The sequence below is a fragment of the Excalfactoria chinensis genome, chromosome 15 (assembly GCF_039878825.1).
Source record: "Excalfactoria chinensis isolate bCotChi1 chromosome 15, bCotChi1.hap2, whole genome shotgun sequence".
Classification (NCBI taxonomy): Eukaryota; Metazoa; Chordata; class Aves; order Galliformes; family Phasianidae; genus Excalfactoria; species Excalfactoria chinensis.
In genome coordinates, this window is record NC_092839.1 from 5,293,711 (window position 1) to 5,309,051 (window position 15,341).

Sequence of the window (15,341 nt, forward strand, 5' to 3'; positions counted from 1 at the left end):
GAAGGTTCTTGTTGAGGGTCTGCAGGGAATCGTGGTGCTTGGGCAGCACAGCCCCATTGTGATATGGCTGTGGCTGTGCCCACTGATGGCTCCATATGGCAGCATCCTCCTCCTGGTCCTCCCCAGACGCAGAGCCATCCCAGCACACAGCACGGCCGCCAGCAGCAGCACAAACACCAGCGTCAGCGCTCGCACTATTAATAGTGTTTCTATTCCTGCTGTCATTATGATTGCTTCTGCTACTATTAATAATAATATTTACATATGCATAACCACAGATGCAAAACAGATGGCTTCGTGGGGACCTCTGAAAAACTGGTCTGTGCCACACATTTATGACAGAGAGAGGGTAAGCCGCACAGAGTGCCATAGAGGGAACAAATAGATGGGGAAAAAGAATGAAATAATTCCTTCCATATTCCCAACAGAGGCCAAAACTTGTCCGTTCCCTCTCTCGGCTTCTCTCCTTTCTCATATTTGAGACTCTTTTCTAATACCAGGTCAGAGATGGTTTCCATATTTTTTCAGACTTGTCTAATTTTATTTTCCAGTTCAGCTATTATTTTCTCAGATGCAGCTTTTCCCGATGGGTGGAAAATACAAAAGGAGTCACTCATCTGTTCCCCACAAGCTTTTTCCTGACCGCTGGGAAGTTCGGGCACTATTCCAGACCTGGAGTAAACCTCGCCTGCTGGAGAAAACTCGATCCCTGTTTGCTGAGTTCACAAGTCTGGGAATCATTTAAGCTAATGGGAAAAGTAAAAGTGAGTAAAACTGCCACCAGCCTCAGCCACCCTGTTCGCTTCCTACAATGCTCCGAAAGGAGTTGTGGAGAGGTGGGGGTCAGCCCCTGCTCCCAGGTAACAGTGATAGGATGAGAGGTGATGGCCTCAAGCTGCACCATGGGAGGTTCAGGTTGGATACCAGGAGACATTTCTTCTCAGACTGGTGATGCATTAGCACAGGCTGCCCAGAGGTGGCACCTGGGGACATGGTTCAGTGGGCAATGATGGTGATGGGTTGTTGGCTGGACCTGGTGATCTCAGTGGTCTTTTCCAACCTTAATGATTCCATGATTCTAAGATTTTTGGCGGTTTCTTTGCTCAGCCACTGCAAATCACAGCTGGTCTGCCAGCAGTACAGCACTGTCCTATGTAGAAGGCCAGGGCTGAAGGAAGGACTTCCCAGTCCACACTGGTACCTGGAGTGACATAACCATCCCCTAGCATGAGTGGTTCCCCTGCAGGCATGCTTCATTCTCCTGTCTGTGTGTACTCAGTTGTGTAAACACAGAAGCTCTCACGCACCACAGCGTCACGTTGGTGTCCAACAGGACTTGGCAGTCCTTTTCTGCTGCCAGCACCTCTGGGGATTCCCCGACTGCTCCAAGCAGCCCCTGGTCCTGCAGCTCCTTCCTGGTGGAGGAGGAAGGTCTACATGCTGTCCCACACCACAGAGATGTTTAAATGGAGAGAGCCACCAGACAGCCCATGCTGCATGCTAATGAGTACAACACAGCGTCCCCAAGCACTAATGAGCAATAAAGTGCTCCACAAACTAAAGAGTCCCCAAGTACTACTGAGGACTAAGTAGTCCCCAAATACTCACCTCTCTCTCGGGTCAAATTCCACTCTTTAAACCAATCCCCATTACATTTTACACATAAGGCTGTAGAAAGCCTCGGAGGGGCTGTTAGGGTCTATTGTAGGGGAATAAAGCATGTGTCAAAAAGACTTTTAATGCCCAGTTAAAAATGGCCTAAACACAGCCTGCAGTTACCTGATAAGCTGCAAGGTCTCTATTGGGATAAATATTTGGGTTTTTAAATTGTCTCAGCCCTTGCACACTTACAGGAGATTGGCTTGGCTCTATGCTGAAGCTTTGTCAAGTACATTAAAACAAAATTAAAAGCCTGGCTTTTGTTCCATCAAGACATTTAATGCTTGTTGCCTTTTTTCTTGCAACGGTTACAACCAGTGAATACTGAACATAGTGCAGTGCAGCAGATTTCTGCAGCTCAGTGCACATTACAACACCAGCTCCCCTCCACAAGTGGCCCTACCATGCAGGAGTCAGGGCCAAAAATGCTCCAGGAGGAGTTCACATGCCCAGGGCTGCACTGCAGGGCAACACCTGAGGCCTATGTGCACAGGATGTACTCACTGCAAGGGAAAATATTTCTACCAGTGCAAATGGAGATTGCAACATTTCCCATTTAAATCACCTTTTCTTTGTGTGAACAACTACGTAATCCCTGTGGAGCCCATTGCCATCACATCATTGGTGGTTTTTATGTAGATAGGTAGGCATTAAAGAGTTAGATGCCTGAATGGCTCAAGGGCTGTTGGTTTCACTTTGCTTTTTTTCAAACAGTCCTGAAATTGATGGGGAGCTTCAGGCTCACAGCAACAACCACCAAGAGCCCAGGGCTGGAGCTCAGATGAGTGCTCTTCCCCATTGCACTCATCCCTCTGCTGGAAGGGTTTGTGGGAGGTAGCAGCCTCAAGGAGCCATTCTGCTGTGCTTTGGGAGGTATTTGCCTGGTAGCAAGTGGGGCCAGCACACAGAATTACTGGCATTTGAAGATCAGTGCAAGACCTGACTCTCAGGAATGCGGCATTAAAAACAAAACTTAAAACTTCCATATTGCAAAACCTATTAGCTGCTTTACCATTTTCACAGTCATGCCGGTTTGCTCATACTGGATCTTTTACCAGACCGTGACAGCTCATTTGTTTAGCTTGGGCCAGGCTTAAAGTTCTGATGAAGCCTAATCTTGTGACCTGTATTTACTTTGGCCAGTGGTGCCTTCTGCACAGATGACTTCCTATCCTTCCTAATCTTTCCCGCAGGAAAGAAGTGGGGAGCTGGGAGCAGGGGGAGGAAGCAAAGCCAAGCAGACAGGCTGCAAAGAGAAACAAGCACTGCACATGTCGGCAGTGTGGGTCAGGTTCAGGGACCTTGTCTGTTAAGGGAAGGAATTAAAGGGGGAGTCAGCACCTCCGCTGTCATCATCTGAGATGCATCAAATCCATCATCGACCCCTGGAATTTTACCCATCTGGAAACATGGCTGGCTGTGACAGCATCAGGCACTTGCAAGGATCTGGGGATGGAAAAGTCCCTGCTTGGCTCCAACTTGTGACACCTCCCATCAGAGCTGGGAGAATTGTACCGCTATCAGCCAGGGGTTTGGCAGCAAGCTCCCCTTGCCCAGAAGGGAGATGCAATATGCAGCATGCACCCTTCATGAATGCCACCAAGCAGATGGCGTAGATCCCACATCCCCTCCTTCTCCAGCTTTAGGGCCTTGTCCTGCAGAGGGGACAACACAGTGCTCACAAAGCAGTGCCCCAGGAGCAGGCTCCCTGCTGGCCCTAGAAGTGCTGATGAGCTTCCCCAAATCCTTACTTTATGCTCAGCAACAGGGCTCTGAATTCAGAGACATAACAATGGGGCTGAGAGTGTTTTTGGAAGACAAAGAGCCGGCCAGGTTTGGATTCTACTTGATATCCCGGGTTTGACTAATTCCCATGAGCTGAAATAAAAATTTTGGAGTAGCTGGAAATATTCCTCAGCTTCATTCCCACGGAAGAGAAAGTGCTTAAAAGCAATCTAAGGTTAATGGGAACGTGATGAAAGAACTATTTCTGTGGAGTAGCTTTTTGAGTAAATGCCTCCTTTTAAATGCATTTTCCAAGCATTGTAGCAGGGAAATTTGGGATTGGGTTCAAATGTCTCTCAAAATTCTGGACAAGGAGTGGTGAGGAAGCAATCTATTGAGCTGCTGTGGAGAGGCTCCAGTTCATGGCTTGAGGGCTCTGAGCTGGGGCTGCTGGGGAGCAAATCCTCCACTGATGGGGAGCAGAGACCTGGGCCTGCTCTGTTAATGAGCCTGAAATCCCCCAGGGCCATTAGAATTGTGCATCTGTGCTGCCTACAGGGGTTTGTTCCACATAGAAGAGTATCTTTCCAGTTGGGCAACTGGGGAGCGTAGGAACATGACGGCCCCCAAATTCCCATGTAAACATTGGGCCATAATTTTGTTGGGTTTTTTGTTTGTGTTTTTTTTTTTTTTTTTTTTTTTTTTTTTTCTTTTTACACATATTTACCTTGGACCAGCTTTGTTGCAAAGACATTGATAAGAACATCAAAGTCCCTCTAGGAGAAAACCTATAAAGGCCACCGACATTTAAACCACTTAGGAGCAGCTTAATCTGTGCTATCTATGGGGTTCAGTTCTGTAACTCCCACCTCACAGGGATACTTCTCAGCCAAACTGAGACCAGCAACAATAAACCTTTAAATGCTTCGATGCAGATATGCATTTTAAACCCAATGGCTCCAGTTCAGTGAGGTGTATGTTCAGTGCAGAATGCATACAAACCTTGCTGGATCTGGACCTTGAACTGGGAGCTATTTTCTACCTCTGCATGGTTGTTCTGTAAACAAAAATGTGATGTAATAAAAATGCTCATGTAATAAAAATGTGACCATACTAAAAATGAATTCTGACTTCTTTATTGATAAGCTCTTGTCCCTTTCAGCTCCACCACCACCCTGCCTGCATCTGCCTGAGCCCAGAGGTGGGGGCACAGCAGACCAAATTGATTGCACACACTGTGCTATGGATGTTAGTGAACAAGCTTGTCATGACCCTTCCCCTCTCTGCCATGGGAAAATGCTGTGGGACTCATTTCCCCCCGCTACGGGAACAAACAGCAGCAGCTTTACATCACAGAAAGAAATTTTCTTAATGCCCAACTCACGAGCTTCATGAGAAAAACCACACCTTGCAGCATAGTCGTGCAAAGCACTGTGCTGTCCTCGTAAAGGTCTCAGTATTCGCCTGATGACTGCAGTAATGAGCCAGCCTGCAGCTGCAGAGTGTGCCTGTACACACCAGGCAGATCTCACAGCCCAGGAGAGAGGTGAGATGCAAAGAGATGAAGGTCAAGAGGAGAAGGCAACAGTTCTTCAGTTACTGAGGATCACTGACCATTTTCCTGTGCAGAGTGCATGTGTGAGAATGGCCTTACCTTGCAGCTCAGCTGCACTCCCAGTACATGCTTGTACTTGGTTGGGAAGCTGTGCTAACAAGCAGGGGCATTGCAGCACCTCTTGAAGACTGCAGCTTACCTCCCTAGCCCATGACAAGTGCTGAAGGTGCTCAAGAGCCTGCAGAAGGCAGCAGAACGCTGCAGCACCACTCACTGTGCAGCCCCTAACAGAAGCAGCACAACAGGGAAAGGGCAGCAGAAGGATTTAGATGGAGTGCCTTCAAGCACTCGTTAGCAAACCATCTTAATGTAGGAAGAGGCAATGTACCCCTGACCCCACCATCTGCAGCCACTCCTGGGCTCCAGCTGCCATCTCTTCCATTCCTGCCCCCATTTCCCCACTGAGAATCACCCACACAACTTGCACCAGCCTTGTCCAGAACACATGATCCATTAATCCCGTGGCCTTGGCCAGCACAGGGTCCAACAGAGGCTGTGGAGGTGAGCTCTCAGCTGTCCCAGTTCCTCAGCCCCAGAGATCCCACTGGCTGCAGTGGAACTCCACACGGAGCAGCTCCAGCCTCAGCTTCCCGGCCTGCCTGCAGAGCAGAGTGTGTCATACTTCTGAAGGGTGACAAATTACCAGGAAGGGCTCCCCCCGCACCCCAGCTCTGCTGCGCGCAGCGTAATTCCCCCGTGCCACATTAACAGCTAATAAAACAATAGAGCTTTTAGTGGTGGACTTCAAAGGCATCTCAGGCAGATGAATGAATTCAGCATTTCTTCACTTACTGTCAGCTCTGGGGGAGAGAAGGGCAGGCCGAGGTCGAAGGCTTCAGCGGCGAACAAATACAGGCTGGTATTTGGGCTACTGCACAAAATGAGTGGGAAATCAGCGACGCTGTTGGCACCTACTGGGTTTTCCTTCTTCTTCACCACTGCTCATTTCTGCTGCCCTGTTTTCTTTTCTGTTCCCCCCTCATATTTGCTACACAACCACCGTGAAAAATGCCATCGACGTTTAGAAAAAATCCAGAATTGCACCTAAAAACACAGGTCAAGTCACCAACAGCTCATTGCACTGCGGGGGATCTTTAGGCAGCCTGGCCCAAACTCAAGCAAACATAATTATTTTCAGCCGCAGCAGCACAATTGTGTTTGGTAAATCTGCCTTGAGGTCCTGCAGCTAATTTACAACCCTGCGTCCATCTGCAGAAGGGTTTCTGCAAACCATTAGCTCATTGTCATGTTCAGTCACAATAAGCATCTACATGAATTACGCTTTGTATTGTGCAACTAAGAGGGGGTTAACGCCGCTGGAAAATTATCTGCCTTTAGGAGGTGGAGAGGGAAGAATGAGGAAGCGGGAATGGGGAGGACAGTATTTGTCACAGGTAGTACAGAAATGTTGTGATTTTGGGAACTGAGGTCTCGCTCCCCCATTACTGGCTGGCACTGGCTGGCATCTCCTTCCCAGAAAGGGTTTCCCTGTGTTTGGGCCTACAGAAGAAAGGATCAGACCCTTGCAGGTGGGATGCTGGGTCTTGAAGGTGAAAGGCAGCCCTGTGTCTAAGGAACAGCCACAGTAAAGGGGTTCCCAGTGCAGGGACCACTCAGAACTGTGTGCCCATACCAGGACAGTCTGGCATTTATGATCAAGGTTTGGACCTGAACAGGGACAAGGAGACCACTGGTACTAACTGAGCCTCCTCCAGATGTTGGGCACTGAGCACCAGAGGAACCACTGTAACAGACTCACTTTTTAGACAGCATGTACCATGAAGCTGTACCAGTCACATACTCACCATGGACAGAACCTTCAGGTACAGTTTGGAAGGGATTAGAGATAGAAGAGATCTTAGGTGAAACAAGACTGGCAAGACTGCAACACAAAAAAATGGACACAAGCAGTGTAGATCCATTTCTTTCATATTTCCCTCCATTTCCATCTTTTGTTCAGCCACAACCTTTGCTCCCACACAGAATCCGAGGAAGAAAGAATCTGATTGTTCTGTGTGTGCTTTTTTCATCCTCATATACTACATGACACCCAAAACAACAGCAACGCGTTATCCTTTTTTTCCTTCTTAAGAGTTGGCGCGTTTTAGCCTCTTGAATGCCATCATCTATATTCTACACCGTTTCCAAGTCCAGCCCAAATATCTTGTACTGGAAAACAACTTTAAAGCTTGCAATCATTTATGTCGCGTTCCCATCTGGTGCCAAGCTTTCAAAGCCTTCTTCCCTTGGCTGTCCTACAAAACACTTCAGCAGAGGACACTTTCCAAGCATTCAGGACCGCCGCGCAGGGATAGGATTTGCATGCAGTCAGCTCACGGGGAGCTGTGGCATTGCTCAAAAGCAGCAGGGAGGGGACTGCCTCCTGATAACTGAGCTGACAACTTCTAGGTTCTCTAAAGCCAGATCCTTCCAAGAATGCCCTTTGTTCAGCGCTAGCAGTCAGTTGCTCTATTCAGTCTCTCTCCCTGCTTGCTTGTAATTTATTCCTTCAAGAAGTCTTGCCGTAGGCTACTAGAAAATTAAAACAAGGAGCCAGATTCTTTTTTTTTTCCCCCTCCTCACTTTTGCTCTTTCATCAAGAACAGTGAAAATTTGGCACAGTCTAATATTTTGTTCAGCTCTTTCTTTCAGTCTTTGAAGTCTCCTAAAGCCTTGGTAGGAGTCTAGGCTTCCACTCACATCTGCTTTCCATGAAGCCATTTACCGCACTTTATTTGTGCCATATTAGATTTTTCAGGACAGGGACAGAACTAACGAAGCATTTACATTCCTGGGAAAGTGGCACATATACAACTACATTACTGTGATAGAAACAAACTACAACTGATGTGTTTTGCGTTCTCAAGGCAGCAGCCATGTTGCACTATGGGCAGCACAGGATCCAGAGCTGGAAGTTACTGAATTTTTTCTTTTTAATGCCCAATTAAAACTGAAGACACTCCATGCAGCTTTGGCTTATACAGTTAAAGAGGTGACCCAGCACCTGTACAGAAATAGAGGAAAACATCCTAAAAAGGGGTGGTTTGGATAACAGCTTAATGAAAACAAACCGTGGCCGTACAGAAGCTGTGTCAGGCAGTATCAGTGACACAGAGCACTGTCAGCAGGACGATGGCATCATGCTGCTAGCTGCTAAGGCATTTCTTTTACAAGCCGAAGACTAATCCCATGACAATGCTCCATTTCAAGGGCTTTGTCGCTATCAGAGCAGGGAAGGGGTATTTACTGGATCCCTTTATCAGATGGATCCTGGTCAACCATAGGGATTATTGATTATCCTGCTGTTTTCTATTTGGTGTTTTTCTTTAACAGTTCAAGAAATTTGTGCCTATTTCTCATACTGAGAATGTTCCTGAGAGTGTTCTAAGTCACAGGCGATGAAGTAGCAACTGAGAGAAACGTGCCTTGGAGGAGTCAACATCAAGAGCCCAGCAAGCCTGTTCTTTGAGCACAAGCTCCAATGGCCCTGAGCATAAAGATGGGGAGTTTGTTAAAAAGCCAGTGGGAATGTGGAAAGTTCAGCAGAGGATTGTCTGCCCAAGCTCAGCACAGCTCCCATCATCGGTGTGTGTAGAAGAAACATTTTTAGGAATCCAGCCATTTGCCATCCAGGCAAGAGACCAAGCCATGACCAAGCGACAAGTGTTGAACATGCTTATATTCATTCAGCCTTGGAGGAAAAAGGCGCTGACTGAGCTTGATCACAATGTTTGCTCATCCTCATCTTGTCAGAGAGGGGAGAAAAGCCTTTACAACATTGTTGCTTCATGGTTCTTGGTGCAGAATCAAGTTGTTATGGGCTGTTCTGAGCAACCAAATTCCAGATTCACATGTCAAAACAGATGAAGACATACCCCATGTACAGGCACGAGCAGAAGGACAGCTCATCCTCCTGCCTCAGTTTCTTTCCCTGTTTGAATGCAGGAGAATAACATCTGCTATGAAGGTAATTGGTTGCATCTCATCAATGGGGGGATCATAGGTTGATATGCAAGAATTATTCTTTGATGGAGAGAACACATTTCTAGACTGTTTCTACAGCTCCTTTGATCTTCCTGCACCCCAAACTGAATAGTGCTGCTGCATAGGCAGCTGCTTTCTCACTTATCTTACATTTTCCTTTCTAAATTTTTCTGCTTCTTCATTTTATTCCAAGAAAGAAGGAAAGAAAGAAAGAAGGAAAGTCCAAAGCAAGACGGCAATGCCCTGGGGTGTGTCCAAATGTTGGTATCCTCTCCCACGTAGCAAGTAACAGGATGAGAGGTGGTGGCCTCGAGTTGTGCCAGGGGTTGTTCAGATTGAATATTAGGAAAAACTTCTCTGAAAGTGCGGAGATGCAGTGGCACAGGGTGGGGTCACCATCCCTGGAGGTGTTCAAGAACTGTGGGGATGTGGCACTGAGGGACGTGGGCAGTGGGCATGGTGGGATGGGTTGGGTTTGGAGTTGTGCTTGGGGGTCTCTGAGCTCTTTTCCAATGATTCTTTTAATGTTTCTATGAAAAGATAGCCACTGTAGTCACTGAAATGAGACCATCCTCAAGCCCCTATTGCAGACCTACACTATGCTGTCCCTACTGCCATATATCTTTGATCTTGTATTTCAGATCTCTTTCAGAAATATTGAGACATGAATCAGATATTTAAAAACAATCTGGATCTTGAAGGTTTCCCCAGTCTGGGCAGGGAATTGGACACCCCAGCGACACCCAGAAGTCTTCCCTGTGCCCAGGGACACAGCTCATGCTGGGAGGTGCTCAGTCACTGGAATGGGGGCTGTGGTGGATGGAGTGAGGCAGGGGGCCTGAGAAAGGGATGCTTTTTCCTTCTGCTTCAGTGATTTGAATTATTTCATGATGGCAAAGGCGAGGAGAGGAAAAAACCACAGCACTACATTAAAAAAAAAGAAAAAAGAAAAGAAAAAAGGAAAAAAAGTGATATAAAGAAGTGCTGTGCCAGGTAAAACTCTCTGCTTTGTTATTATGAGAGTTCCCAGTATTGATAATTTCTCCTAGTTGCTGGTTTGTAAGTTACTTCTGAGTAGAAAATTCAATTACATGGGCCAAGTCAACAATAATGTTTTTCCTGGCAACGTTTCATTTTGCCAGTGGAAACATTTTTTTTCCCCTTCTTCTTTTCTGGATTCAGCTCTGCAAAGTTGCTAAATTCTTCCAGATCTCTGGTCTGATGCGATCATAAATATCCTGATTGTATTGCAGTGATTGACAGGCTGGGGGTGGATTAAGTGGGGATTACAGACTGGAATGATCAAAATGTGCTTTCATGGTCAGTAACTCTGCAATAAGTCATAGTTCCAATGTACATTAACTATATAATCTAATTAACATGGCTGTTTATGTATTTAATATTATTCTTAAAACTTTTTAATAAAAGAAGGTTTTCAGGAGAATTATGTGTTGTTTAAAATATAAGAACCTGTTCCTCAAATGTACAGCGGTTGGTGTTTTGCACTGTCACTGTTAAGATGATGGATAATATTATGTCCTGCTGCTGAAATGGGACGTGGGCAGGATAATGGGCCAAATCCTGCCCTCCTTGATAGGGTGGCTAGACTCAGATTTTTTGTTTTATTCAAAGTTGTTTTGGATTTGTGTTTATTTTATCGGGGCAGAATTGAGTTCATTAGGATTAAAAACTGACTCTTAAATAAAATGAGATCATTAAAGCCACGCGTGGGCACATAACTGAAAGCATCTGAATTTTCTAAGGTCCTCAGCACTCACAGGTCTCAGGGCTGTCATTTACCGAGTAAAAGCAACAGAAATTAGTCTTAGGGGTACAAACCTTAGATGTTTTACTGCACAGGTTCACATATAGATGCTGTGCACCTAATGATATCAAACTAAATGAAACAATTCATCAAGGCAAGATCCAATCTACAGCAATGTGCTCAGCAGCTGCCTTTGTGAGTATAAAAAGCTTGCTGTTTGATTGCAAGGTGGAGGAGTTATAGTGGGGATGCTTTGCAGTTGTCCATAAAAACCGAAATCTGAAACAAGTAAATATGTTGCAGGGCTCAGGGTTCTGCTGTTACCCAGCCTTGCAGTCAGCATCTTGGTACTGCAGCCCATACCACCCTGCAGTGATTCGTCTACTCCAGAAGCATTGGTTTGTCTGCTGAACTTTCAGAGGCCCATGTTGGCCTCCTCCCCACTTTCTTACACCTTCTTTCTGACCTAGGAAACTTTAAAATAAAAGTAATATGAAGGTTCAGTATGTCCAGTTGTTGGTCTCTGCAGTTCTCCTGCTGAGAAAATATCCCCCAAAGGCTGCTTGGTCTGATGCATGGACATGGTGCATTTGGGCCCCTCACTGCAAAAAGACCTTGAGGCCCTTGAGTGTGACCAGAGAAGGGCAACGGATCTGTGAGGGGTCTGAAACACAAACCCTTGTGGGTCTTATGAGGAGTGGCTGAGGGAACTGGAATGGTTCTGCCTGGAGAAGAGGAGGTTCAAGGGAGTTCTCTTATTGTCCTCTACAATGACCTGAAGAGAGGTTGTGGCAAGGTGGAGATCGATCTCTTCTCCTATATAACAGTGATAGGACAAGAGTTGTTGGCTTAAAGTTGCACCAGGAGAGGTTCAAGTTGAATATTAAGAAAATGTTCTCTCAGTGAGTCATCAGGCACTGGCACAGGCTGCCCAGGGAGAAGGTGGAGTCACTGTCCCTGGAGGTGCCAAGAGCTGTGGAGATGTAGCAAGGAAGGACATGGCTAGTGGGCATGGTGGGGTGGGCTGGGTTTGGACATGGGGATCTTAGAGGTCTTTTCCAACCTTAACAATTCTATGATATTGCAGGAAGATCAAGATGGACACCGTCTGATTTAGGTGTAAGACCTCATCTGGAGATTCAAGTTGGGTTCAGCCCATTGCTCAGCACCTTGGCTCCTAGCACAACTGCTGGCCTGTGACCACAGCATTGCTGATGATGGCTTGCCTCAATATCCACTTTCAGCAGGAGTTAATTCATCAACACAGGGGTGAATGAAATGCATTGTACTGCTGATCCTCCAAGCTCTAATCAAAGTCCCTTAAATGAAGTAGGAATGTTTGAATTTAAAGGAATTAGAAGCATCTTTAAAATGTGAGTTACCATCATACAAGGTCTGCACAGTGCACTGCCCAACAAGCTTGATTATTCCCCAGCCATACAAGGCTTAGAAAATATGTCAGGCACTCAAATCATTTTCGATCCCGCTGCACTGTACATACCCAGAATCCAAGCAGGGTTCACTTTCGAGGGCTTATAAAAACTTGAATGCACTCCAATAACTTAAATCACTTGGTGAGGTTTGGAATGATTTAAAGCCATTGGAACTCTCCACGTTCAGTGTGCAAGGGCTCCAGCTTGGAAGAGAATCAAGGCATGTTCTAGCATGGCAGCTCCAGGCATATTGAATCAATTTCAGCATGTAAAAATAATTAACAATGATAAAAATACATTAATAATGTTATAATTATAGGGCCAGACTAAAGTTTCAGCCTGAAGAAAAGAAATGGCTTCAGAAATTCAGCAAGGTTTGTGAACAGCTTGAACCAGGAGTAAAGAGGGATTTCAGAGACAGGAAAATAAATGGAGACAGCTCAAGGGTAAGGAGCAGAGGAAGATCACATTTGTCAGTAGTTAAAAAGTTCTACTGACCTGAGCTGCAGGACTTGCTAAATTCTGCCCTGGAGCCATGCCAGAGCAGCATTGCTAGGCCAAGGGATCAGAAACAATCTAAGGTCCAGGATCCTGCAAGCCGTCAGGACCAGAACCAAATGCCATATATCACTGAGTTGGCTCATAAATCTCTGCTTCCTAGTAGTATGGAGTAGGAAGGCCAAATATAGCACCTGTCTGGAGAGGATGCAGCTCCATCTGAAGGATGATTTTCCAGGGCTTCCATAACTAGCTCAGTACCTATAAGAGCGATGCCAAGGGGGAAACCCCGGAGGATGACAGGGCTTTGGCTGTTTCCTCTCAAGTATCTGGTAGACCAGCTTCCAGACTGGAACAGAACCGGCAAACACCCAACACTGCAGGGATAAATACAATAATGTTGTCAGGGACAAGATAAACCACCAAGATTTTTTGTCACAACAAACAACTGATTTCTTGTTCTGGTCAGTGGCCTTAGGCTCATCCATTCTTATTTGTTCTGTACTCAGTCACCAAGGAGATGCTCCTTGAGCCTTCTTCCAGCAGCAGCATCCCAGCCTGAAGAAGCCTGTAAAATAAGCTAATGTCTGAGGACTTTTATGAAAAAAAAATATATATATATATAACAATCCCCAGTGCACATGGTGGGGAGGAGTGGGCACGGAGAAGTGATGTCTCTTTTTGTAGAGAAAAGATGCATTAAATTTAGTTCTTCTGGAAGAAGGAGAATCGTTCATGTTACAGTCTGCTCCCAGGTGTGGGAGATAGGCCCTCTGCTACCAGAGCTACCAGCAGAAAAACAAAGCCTAATTTATATCACTGCATTCACAATTCTACTGTGGTTTTGAAATGAACCTTTAGCTTTGGCATGAACTCCCATCTCATTTTCTGTGAAATACAGCAGAGCTCAAGACAACTGCAACCAAGAGAGAATTGTATGAAAAAGAGCCTGTAAACCCTTTACTATCTTTAATCATGAAAATAATTCAGTTGCTGCAAACCTGATATTCATGGCTGGGGTCCAAGGACCTTGCAACTCAGAAAAGCACTGAAGGGATCCATAAAAAGTGGCCGGCCACGAGGAATTTACACTTGCTTTTTAAGGGGAGTAAAAATGTGACTATAGCAATTTAGAAGAGTTTATGTATTCAGGACTTAGAGAGGTTTAAATCACTCCGTTGAGAAAGACACACGGGTGCATGAGTGAGCACCACAAGGGGCCAGAAGACATCACATGACAGAAGCATTTCTGTACACAGCAGAGTCCTCTGATGCGGTACTTAGAGACATGGTCAGTAAGCAGTACTAGGGGTAGGTGGACAGCTGGGCTAGATGATCTTAGGGGTCTTTTCCAGCCTCAGTGATTCTATGATTTTTCTGCCCACAGAAGGGGGTCCCTGACCCACACTCAGCCCCCTCCTCCTGGCCCAGCTCCTCCTGGGATGGGCTTTCAAAGAACTCAAGATAAGACCATGGTCTTTGAGAGATAATGACAATGCCTGGACTCACAGCATGCAGGACTAATTGCAAAGCCCATCTCCCTGACCTGGGCTTCCTGCTCTAAGCCTTTCTCTGTTTCTCATTCACTAATTCTGTTCAAAGTATTTTAATCCCACCTTCTGCCAGGACTGAAAAGGAAGAACTTCTACTATCAGTGTAAAAAAAAAATAAAATAAAATAAAATAAAGCTGAAGAATATAAGAATGCAGTGAAGAGCTTCTGGAATGTCAGAGCTGTGATCCGCATCCTGGGCCCACTATGCTGTTCTGGCACCTGGGTGACCAAGACAAAGAGCAGAAGGGCCCACATCCCCTGACATCACAACCCCACACTGGCTTTGCTGGCTGGTTGTGCTCCTAGGCTTAGAGGTATGCAGGGGGAAGGCACTTCTCTTGCTTTGGCATTGGGTGTGTGGTTCATTTTCCCTGCCGCTGTGCCCTCAGGGTGGCTGTTGGCTGCAGTTGATGGTGGGTTGTATTTTTCTAGCCTGTTGTACCCCTCTCAGGAGAAGTTGTTACAGTTGTAGTTGTATTTTTCCAGCTTTTCCAAGCTTACCAACTCCCCAGGGCGCTGTTTGCCTGAGTGGCTTGGTGCAGTTTTATTTTTACAATAACTATTACACTTTTTAATTTTATTTTTGTATGTTAATTAAATACTTTTTAATCACAATGCAGACGCGGTTGCAGGGGCCAAGAAAAATACATAAACAAGAAGAGAATCCAAACATATATCTGCCCAGCATGGTACAGAAAAACTTTCCAAACCCATGCTCGATCCAGCCCAGCTCTGGATGCCTGCATTAAAATTCTAACTCAGTGTAGCCACCAGTACACTCTCCATTCACTGCTAGACTTTTGCCAGGATTATCAAGCAGGAAGATGAAGTGCTAGCATGTATACACAGGAGATACACTGAGCTCTGGCTCCATTTGTGCCCACCCCAGGCTCACAACAATCCTGGAACCAGAGGGAAATATCCCCGAGGATGGAGCAGAGTGTGGTCTCTGCTAGCAATATTGCAGAGCCCAGCTCTTAGCATCTGACCCACTGGATGGGACAGGAATCCAGGCACCAACAGAACGTGCTGTTCATATTTTGTCCCTGTAAAACCCATCGGGAATCAGATTTTCACCCATGCACATGCAGCAGAAAGGAAGCTAAGA